Source organism: Gadus morhua, chromosome 8 (assembly GCF_902167405.1).
Source record: "Gadus morhua chromosome 8, gadMor3.0, whole genome shotgun sequence".
Classification (NCBI taxonomy): Eukaryota; Metazoa; Chordata; class Actinopteri; order Gadiformes; family Gadidae; genus Gadus; species Gadus morhua.
Genome location: NC_044055.1, coordinates 28,101,287 through 28,112,052, shown reverse-complemented (window position 1 = coordinate 28,112,052; position 10,766 = coordinate 28,101,287). Strand labels below are relative to the sequence as shown.

General features: G+C 44.9%; 1 long non-coding RNA gene across 3 annotated transcripts; it reads left to right on the top strand.

Annotated features, from left to right (window-relative positions):
- The first annotated feature begins 1,455 nt into the window (after positions 1-1,455).
- LOC115548975 (uncharacterized) lies at positions 1,456-3,191 on the top strand. 3 transcript variants are annotated; one of them, XR_003977672.1, is made up of 5 exons: positions 1,456-1,741; positions 2,288-2,435; positions 2,529-2,587; positions 2,680-2,767; positions 2,986-3,191. It is a non-coding gene; the product is annotated as an uncharacterized LOC115548975 (long non-coding RNA). The 3 variants fall into 3 exon arrangements; XR_003977673.1 differs by lacking the exon at positions 2,680-2,767; XR_003977671.1 differs by lacking the exon at positions 2,986-3,191 and having other exon boundaries at positions 2,680-2,973.
- Positions 3,192-10,766: the final 7,575 nt, after the last annotated feature.

Here is a 10,766-nt window from a genome sequence, read left to right as displayed (position 1 = left end):
GTAGAAACAGGGTTTTAGGTTCTGAAACGTCACATTATGCGCCAGGAAATGGGAACGTCATATGAGCGCCCTATGTTTACAGTTTGTTTGTTACAGGAAGACGCTCGTGTTATTCGTTGATGTTGATTCTGAGGATTCTGATTGGCTTGCATGGCTTTATCCTTCTCCCTACACTGCCGCCCATAGGTTTGGCATAGTTATAATGTCCCAACGGCGTATTTATCCCTTTTTGATGTAAACGACAACTTTTTTGAAAACGATGTTGTGTGTACAATGTTATTTTTGAAAACGGAGGGGGGGGGAAATATTTGTTTCTATAAATACCCTGCTACGTATAAACGTGGCCAAAGTCTCCTTGATTGAAAACACCTAAAGTGAAGATACCACGACCTGCAGACACAACCTTATTAGAGTAACAGGGGTAGCAGACTATCCATTGGATACAACTCAGCACTGCAAATAATCACATGAAACTGAATTATTCCTATAAATTGCTATAAGGCAATGTTGTGCTATTTTTTTCAATTCCTCATGTACAATAATGAATACATGTCCAAGTGTAGAATACAGCAACAGACAGGCCCACTATTAACTAAGATATTATTTAAATACTATTAACAGCTTTAATTTATACAATTAATAGTCATTGACTGAAAACCACTGGTCACAATATCAATTTAAGAACCAGTGACGTGTAACCCTGTACAGTGTGGCAAAGTCACTCACCTTTAACTGGATTAATATATTTAATTTCTAACATTGAATTCTTGTCTCTTCCTGCAAGGATGTGATTAGTGGCATCCTGAAGGGGAGTTCTCCGTGGCATGATGGAAGTTACTAAGGAAATTAAGAAAAATGTAAACTACAAAACAACTTCACTACTTTTCATCTCACTAATACCATGGATGTTCAAACAGTATGCTCAGATGCTAAATGACAATGTGTCTGCGTTGGCCGACTAACTTTTTTTAGTTAGGATATTGATGCTGCGCGCCTCCTATTTGCAACGGAATTTGTTTAAGATATAAAAACATTTAATTTAACACACAAGCACTAAAACAGATATTTTCGTTTTTAAATAAATATTTGGAAACGAAAAATGTTAGCCGAACATGTTTTCCGCAGTGTGCCTCTCTGGCATTGAGCGGGTCTACAGGATCGCACTCTGCACAACCCAGTCAGTAAAAACGTGAAAGGTCTCGGTCCCGTAGGCATACGCCTCCGTAGTCAACGCTGTCCAAGCATCGGTGGTGATGGCAACTTTCTCCGTTAAGGACAGGATCTCACGGAGCGAGGCTGCTGCTTCGCTGTACATCTTCTCCAGCCGCACAGTCATAGTTTGGCGACATGGCACTGTAATCGAGAAGCCCCTGACTGCAGCCCGCAGACGGAGCCCACATGGAGGGGGCGGGCACTCAGTCCACATGGAGGGGGCCGGCCCTCCGCCCACATGGAGGGGGCGGGCACTCAGTCCACATGGAGGGGGCCGGCACTCCGCCCACATGGAGGGGGCGGATACTCATGCTGCGTTCGAGTATTCTCTGCGAACCGACTCGGATCTCGGATCTGACGCCACGCCCGTCCACATCGAGGGGGCGGCCACTCAGTTCACATTGAGGACTGGTCAAACAGCATGTGCAGCATCTGATCCCGTTTCTGACCTGAAATTAGCTGAAATGTACCTGAAATTACCTGAAATTAGAGTGTGCCCGCCCGAGCTAGTGATGCCTAAAACATGCAAGTAAGTGAGACTGTCAAAATGCCTATATTTAGTAATATTCATGCAATTATGTATTATGTCTTGTTAACTACTTAATCGTCTTTTAAGTTTTAGTTACACCTAGCATGTTCCCCCCAACATGCTAGGTCAATTTTCAGCATCATAAGGTTGAGTGATATAGTCATGTCATACACCGTTTGAAAGCTTAGAATCTGTCAACCAATGTCAACCATTCGGTGGAATAAATATGTTTAATGAATATAGATCAAATATATCCTAGTGTCTTGGGTCAAAATAGCCCCCCTCACCCTCCTCCTCCCTTGGTCCATTCTAACTTTATCGTAGTTGTGGATATCCTTAGCAATGAGTTGATACTTCATGTTGGGTCTTGAAATGTTCATAAGCGTCCACAGAAATCGAATATCAATATTATTTTAGTCTAATTACATTGTGTATATGCACAAGCCATCTTATACAAAGCAGCCGAAAAATAGAAAACCGAAACGCTGCAATGTTTTTTTGTAGAAAATTGCTTTTATGTTTATACTGGTTTTCTTTGACTTTTAGAGACACGTCAGTGTAATTATGAATGGCGAGAGCCCTGAAATACAGCTGGACAGCAGCGGTCTACATCACTGCCCCTTCTGCAGATACAAAGGGTCAAAATGTGATATCGACCATCACATTAAATGCCATGCCTCGGTTAAATACAGAGGTACATTTTCTTATTTTTTTTATTATTATTATTTATATTATTATTGTTATTATATATTTGTATGTATGTAATGTATGCCGTTTACTCACCAAGGTCTGCAGAGGAGCTTTCAGGAAGCAGGAAGAGAAGACGGGAGGAAAAAAAAGCTACAGGTACGTGTCATATACTGTAATGTGTGATGTTGTCTTAGAGCAATTGTGAAAGACTATAGTCTTACCACCCTCCCACCACTAATACATTTCAGGATAAAGATCTCTGCACAAAAAGGGCTAGAGTTGCTCGAACAGCATCCAGCTCTGAAGGATCAGGTCATGTATAGACTGTTAATCCAGGTGAATCCATGTAGGCCTACACATATTCAGAGTGTTTGTGAGATATGATTGATTCTATTAGGCTTCTACTTCCAAATTAAGTCGTACACATATCTCCATCAATATACAAGTTATAGCCTACTCCATGGCTGATCTATTGCGCATACTAGGGCCTACTTTTATTATTCCATTGTATTGGCCTACTCAACATTACAGACAACAATCTGTTTTATTTTCAGACAAAACTGAAGACCAGGAACTGGAACCTGGGAACCTGGTATATAATATGTGTGTAATGTTGGAGGTTGTTTGTATAGCCAGATGAAATAGTCTGATGACTAGTTGAATAGTGTTTTTTATCACTGAAAACTCATCAGTAGTAGTAGCCTTTGTTTGCATACCATTTTGTGGTTTTGGGAGGGTAGGGTGTCAAGTACAGACACAAATAATTTTTCTTACTTCTTCAAGGAAGATTATGTTGTCCTGAAGGACACAATTCAGGCAGCAGCATGGTGCCAGTTACAGTCCTTCAAGGACAGCGTTTCTCTCCCAGAGGTCATTGGGATGGAAGGTTGGGAGCAGATGGCAGCTTCAACACAGCGCAAATCCCATGACGGCGGGGATGAGGAAGAAACGTGGAAACCATTCCAATTCTCATTCAGATTACATACTGACTATGAACTGTTCTGTGTGGAGAGGATGGACAGGAGAAACCTGAAGGTGTTTGCCTCTTTTGAGTCAAACACCTCTCCCCCTCCCCGTCCCCCTCCCCGTGACGCCTGCGCCACACGACTCCAATGTAGTCTGATGATGCAGCATAATGGCGGCGCTTGGCAGCTATGGCGGCGGTGACGGCGATGTCGGGCGACAGAGCGTGAAGCAAGAGTGGCATCCACCTCACTGAGGAAGGCGTCAGTGTGTTCCCCCTTTGTTGTTTGACTTTGTTTGTTCTACTCTTTATTGATTTATCTTTCTTGTTTATAGTTTACAATCTATTTTTTGTAGTTGTTATTTTTTAATTGTTTTGTTGAATAAAAAGACAGTTGTTATTGCTCCTGTGATTGGTGTAACTTAATGTGCTTCACACATGTAGCTTTTCATTATGTCTATTGAGGTACATTTTTTGCCCTTAGATGTGGTCACTTCGTTATTCCTCACATTACATCTGTTAAGGTCATACCTTTGGGTCTCAGTCTTCATAGTTCCCCAAATCTTATTTTGGCTCTTACTGGGCCTGTAACTCACGGGTACAGGAGTTCGGACACGTTGCATTGTTTACAGGCAAGGGTGGATTACCGCACGGGCACACCGGGCACATGCCCAGGGGCCCAAGGGCGGCCCTAAGCCAGAGCTTCTGTGTGAAGTCGCTGTTAGTAACTTTTAATGTTGCATTGTCAAAGCAATCAGTAGAGAAATACAAAAATTCAAGCGAAAACGGCAATAGTAGGGCTATTAATACTGAGTAAAAAAAAAGATCACTAGGAGGCACTATTTCACTTAGTGAATTTGAGACAGGTCACGAACAAGGCACTGTGATTTAAACATTGAGCAACGGCGAACGGTAGTAACGTGAACTCTTAAGTGGAACCTTAATAGGTCCATGAGTGGAACAGTTAAGCGAAAAAAAAAATAAACAAGAGAATATGTATTTTCAAGTCGTTTAGGCTATGCTTAACTTTATAATAGTTCCATGGTACGCAGCAAGAAAGATACCAAGTCACAATACTCCCGTACCATCTGTTTGTATAGTTTAATTAACAGCATGGGCTCCCGCTAGCTTAACATAGTATTACCGTTTCTTGCATTAACAAGAGCAGCAGAAATCTGCTCAATCGTCAGAGGTCGGAGTGCCCGCCCCCTCCATGTGGACTGAGTGCCCGCCCCCTCCATGTGGGCGGAGGGCCGGCCCCCTCCATGTGGACTGAGTGCCCGCCCCCTCCATGTGGGCTCCGTCTGCGGGCTGCAGTCAGGGGTACTTGCTGTAATCTGCCTCGAGAAATGTTAAGCTTGTTGGTAGTTCTACCAGGAGGACTCAAATCACGCGCGGCTGGCCGCCAATCACCAATCACCAGCTACCAATCACCTGCCTACACCTGCTCTATAAAGAGTAGTCTAACATATGTCTTTGCTGCTCAGGTCTTCGTTCGACGCATGCTGCTGCTTTACTGTGCTTCTGATTATCTCGCATATCTCGTCGCTTAGTTGCTACGTCGGTTAATACACACCAAGAGGTCATAACTTTGGATTCGTGCTGGTCGGCCTACTACTTCTGGTCCGGGCAAGTGAGCGCAGAAAGCCGTTAATTTCGGACCCCGGTATCCTCAACAACACCACCAAGAAGTTCCCAACACGGACATCCGCCTGGTTCTACAAACCCTCGCCGAGTTGGTGCAAAGCATTTGGCGCCAGGATGGACGCCGTCGAAACACCATGCGGAACTCCCGGACGGGTCCAGGCCCCCAACCCGCTGTCGTCAGTCGCCACGGCGCCTTTCTACTTCCAGCAACCATCAGGCTCGGCTTCCTCCGCCTTCACAGGCTACGCACCTGGCACGTGCCCTGCTACCATGGCTATTGCAGTCCCCGCGTTAGCCCCCGCAGCGTATTCTCTCTCACAGCTCTACCAGTCCAGCTTCAGGATGCGGCTCCCTCGGTCGGGTTAGGGGGTTTCTTCCAAGGGCAATGGTTTGCTGAGAGATGGCCAGTCGAAGCTGGCACGTTTGCCCTCGGGTCGAGTCGTCTGCGCTGTTCGAGCTTTACCCTATCGTAGCAGCTAGCGTTCTGTGGGGCAAAGCATGGCGGCGTTAACGTATAACCATGTTTTGCGATAACAAAGCAGCGTCAAAACGGCTGGGAAGGTGGTCTTCCATAGCATACGGATTTTACATCCGGTTGAATTCGGTGAGTTCGTTGCACACGTCGGTGTGGTACAACACAGAACTCTACGTTCGCAATCAAAGGTTCATAATTATCTTTATACCGTGTACTAAAAAAATGTGTACGTTTTCTCTTCATAACGCCACCTCAAGCGTTTTATTAGCCGTTTTCTGTTATTACTTTTTGCTGGAGAAGGAGGGGTGGGCAGCTGAAAGGAGTCGTAGCGAGACATGTTGTTTCGGCCTGGCATTCGAGAGGGCCTAGTGCACTGTTCGGTTAACTTCTTGTGTCTGAGGTTTTTCACTTTAACATGAATGAAGTTGATGGGTTTTAGGCACTGTGGTAACTGAATATCACTAAGGTTTTTATTGACGAAGGGACTTTTAGATTGGTTCAGCTGCTGCTCACTAACTATCACGTTCCTCTGCTCGCGATGCGATTCACATATCGATCAATTTATTCAAAAGATCCAAAGACAAAGAACAGGTACATTATGGTATAATTTTATATTATTATTTATAGTCTTATTGTTAATAGCTTCAGTCGCGTTGGTATTTAATTTTTCATTTGCTCGTTTAGCTATGTATGACAGTTAACAATGTTGGTGTATTACAATTATTTACGCGTGTAGGCCACTCCAACTCTCGATATTTCAAATAGATTAGTGTGCTCTCTCAGAGCTGGGAGATTTCATCCTTATTTTAACATATTACTCGAGACGGTGTTTCTCACAGCGTTCTCGGGTTCATGCGTTCCCGGGTTCATGCGTTCATGCATACATGTCTCCTACTCAGACTTTTCCCCTACACGGGGTATTTAATTTTTCATTTGCTTGTTTAGCTATGTATGACAGTTAACAATTTTGGTGTATTGCAATTATTTATGTGTGTTGGCCACTCCAACTCACACTCGATATTTTGAATAGATTAGTGTGCTCTCTGGGAGATTTCATCCTTATTTTAACATATTACTCGAGACGGTGTTTCTCACAGCGTTCTACGGGTTCATGCGTTCTACGGGTTCATGCGTTCTACGGGTTCATGCGTTCTACGGGTTCATGCGTTCTACGGGTTCATGCGTTCTACGGGTTTACGCGTTCTACGGGTTTACGCGTTTTACGGGTTTATGTGTTCTTGCGTTCATGCGCAAATGCGTACACGTCTCCTACTCAGACTTTTTCCCCTACACGGGGCCTGACTTTCGCCGATGTCACCTTCTCTTTCTTGCAAGGCATTTTTCCATCTAAAAGCGATAGCCTAGGAGCAGCTGTTACTATTATCATTTCAAGAATCAACAACTCTCTGTCCTTACGCTTCCATGTTCCTTTATCTCAAGCTTCGGCAATGCACGTCCCCGAATCACCTGTTTATTTGCGGCCTGCCAATGCCTCAAGGGTGGTTCAGAGTCCATCTCGCGACGGTGGTAGAAGGGTGCGGCCTACCATCTCCCCTCTACACTCAGTGGCGCCACCATGGGGTGGCGAGGGGTGGCTACTGCCACCCCAAAATCATTCTTTGCCACCCCTAAGACAATTTTTATTATGCATATTTATTTAAAATATATAATGTAGTCTAGATTATATCATAATGTAGTCCCCCCCCCGGCCAACAATCGCTGCCCGGGATGTTTATAGATTTGCTGTGGCCCCCATTGGCCACCCCTGGAATAATCTTCTGGAGGCGCCACTGTCTACACTGGCCACTCCTCCCGGATTGGAGCGGCAACCACAGACGCTGAACAAGGGTTGCCGGTCGCGTCTATCAAACGGCTGGGAAGGCGGTCTTCCACAGCTTACGAATCCTACATCCGGTTGAATTCATGGTTCTTCCTCCAAGCGCACACGATGCTCTAACGTCGGTTAAGGCAGGTTTATCACGTTTGCTACTACAGCTGTTTTTGGCAGCCTGTTTCCATTCTAGTTTTAGTCTTGGTGTCAAGGTGTCATTTTTGTTTTTATTAGTTTAGTCACGTTCATACTCTTTCCAGTGATATTGAAATTCCGTTTAGGTATTATCAAAGATACAAGTGCGTAGATTTGTTAAATAAGGTAAACGGTCGAAAATTGATGTTATGTCTCAACAGTTGAAGTTCCAGTTGGACAAAATAACGTATTACAGTTTATCGCCTAGTTTAGGTCAACGGAAATGAAGACATTTTAGCAGTCTTATTTTGTAAAACACTTTCAGTCTCGTTTGTATTCGCCAACAACATTGCACTACGTATTTAATTATAGTTATTGTCATATGACCAGCATTGTTCTCCTCACGCGATAAAGGTTCGTTGATGACGACATTTAGTCATAATTTTCGGTGTCAAAAGCAACACTATTTGCAACTACTGGTGGTGGTGGTGGTGGTTATCAGGTACTAAACTCATAAAGCAAAATTTGGCTATATAACTCAAGGTTAACCTGCAGCAACCCCGGCAAGTTTGACCACGTCGGTGGATCATCTAGAAAACACTCTTGAGTTCGGTGTCACGTTGGTGGCATATCATGGAAAAAATAAAACTCAAGGTTCGCAGCGGCGACCCCAGTGAGTGCGTTGGCCAAAGCGCAGCGGTAACAACTCGGGCACTCGTAACTATGACCACGTCGGTGGCACGTTATCTATTACTCATGGTTGACTGCAGTAACCCCGGTGAGTGCGTTGACCATGTCAACGCACAATTGGGGCACAACTCAGGCACTCGTGAGTTTGTTGCACACGTCGGTGCGGTACAACACAGTACTCAACGTCCTACATCCGGTCGAGTTCAAGGTTCTTTCTTCAAGCGCACACGATGCTCTCTAACGTCGGTTAAGACAGGTTTTACACGTTTGCAACCATAGCTGTTTTTGGCGGCCTGTTCCTTTCTAGTGTTAGTCTAGTCTTGTGTCAAGCTGTCATTTTAGTTTTTATTAGTTTTAGTTACATTCATACTCTTTCCAGTGTTATCGTAATTCCATTTAGATATTATCGAAGTTACAAGTGCGTAGTTTTGTTAAATAAGGTAAACGGTTGAAAATTGATGTTATGTCTGGAACAGTTGAAGTTCCAGTTGAACAAAATAACGTTATAAGTCTTTATCGCCTAGTTTAGGTCAACGAAAATGAAGAGACATTTTAGCAGTCTTATTTTCGTAAAACACTTTTTAGTCTTGTTTTATTCGCCAACTATATTGTACTATGCTTTTAATCACAGCTATTGTCACACGCCCAGCATCCACGTTGCGTCCAGTCTCGTTTTTCTCACGCGATAAAGGCTTGTTGATGACGACTCTTAGTCATAATTTTCATTGCCAAAAGCAACACTATTCTGGCGGCCTGTTTCCATTCCAGGGTTATTCTAGTCTTAGTGTCTAGCTGTTATTTTAGTCTATTCGTTTTAGTTACGTTTATATTCTTTCTAGTGTTATCGAAATATATTGCACTATGTATTTAACTACAGTTATTGTCACACGCCCAGCATGCACGTTGCGTCCTGTTTGTTTTTTGTTTGTTTGTTTGTTTGTTTCTCTTTCTCACGCGATAAAGGTTCGTGATGACGATATTTTGTCATTATTTTCGTTGCTAAAAGCGACATTATTTGCAACTACTGGTGGTGGTGGTGGTTATCAGGTACTAAATTCATAAAGCAAAATTCGGTTTCATAACTCAGGTTAACCTGCAGCAACCCCGGCGAGTGTGACCATGTCGGTGGATCATCTAGAAAACACTCTTGAGTTCGCTGTCACGTCAGTGGCGTAAAATAGGAAAATAAAACTCAAGGTTGCAGCGGCAACCCCGGTGAGTGCGTGACCACGTCGGTGGCACATCAAGGGCACTCGTGAGTATGACCGTCGGTGGCACGTTATCTAGTACTCATGGTTTGACTGCAGTAACCCCGGTGAGTGCGTTGCCCACGTCGGTGGGAACAACTCAAGCACTCGTGAGTTCGTTGCGCACGTCGGTGCGGTACAACACAGAACTCCACGTTCGCTGCAGCAACCCTGGTAGTGCGTTGACCACGTCGGTGGGCACTACTCAGGCACATGCAAATTTAATTACCACGTCGGTGGCATAATATCAAAAGCTCAAGTGCAGGGCACTCGGAGTTCATTGATCACGTCGGTGTTTAACACGGAAGCTCACAATATTTGCTGCAGCAACACCGGTGAGTGGGTGACCACGTCGGTGGCACAGCAAGGGCACTCGTGATTTCGTTGACCACGTCGGTGTTCAACACGGAACTTCACAATATTTGCTGCAGCAACACCGGTGAGTGCGTGACCACGTCGGTGGCACATCAAGGGCACTCGTGAGTTCGTTGACCACATCGGTGGTTCAACGCGAAAGCACTCAGGTCACGCAGCGACCCCGGAGAGTGAATCGACCACGGCAGTTGGTACAGCACGAAAGCACTCGTGGCTCGCTGCGTAACAGCTGCAGAGTGCTCTAAATTTTAATTGATCTCGCTGAGGTATTTTAAGTCGACTGCTTTTACGTGATTCTTCGATCTCGCTGACGGTTTTAAGCTTATCGTTTTATGGTATGTGTGATTGACTCTTAATATGTCGTATATTGGGTATGCCTTTTATCTTCCAGAAGCAGTATAGATCCTTGTCCACTTCTTCTACGCGGGTATGTATGGTCTCATTACCCCCTTTCGCTATTCTATTTTTGGGGTCGGCTCCGCCCCTGCCAGTCCCGGCAGGACATGCAGAGTTATCTCCTACTTCTGGCGAAGGCCTACGTCCTCTCTTTTGGGGAAGGCTCCGCCCCTGCTAGTCCTGGCAGGATACGCCGAGTCCGCACGTCACCCTGGATCAGTGACGAGGCTCATGCCGAAGATTTACCATGCAAAATATTCCCATGTCGTTATTTAAATAAATCCTGTTCATACTTATCGGTGATCGAGTCTTTATGGGAGAAATGTTAAGCTTGCTGGTAGTTCTACCAGGAGGACTCAAATCACGCGCGGCTGGCCACCAATCACCAGCTACCAATCACCTGCCTACACCTGCTCTATAAAGAGTAGTCTAACATATGTCTTTGCTGCTCAGGTCTTCGTTCGACGCACCTCCATCCACCCCACCACCACCAGGTCGGCCTCAGTCTACTTGTCCAGGGGAAGGCTCCGCCCCTGCTAGTCCTGGCAGGATACGCCGAGTCCGCACGTCACCCT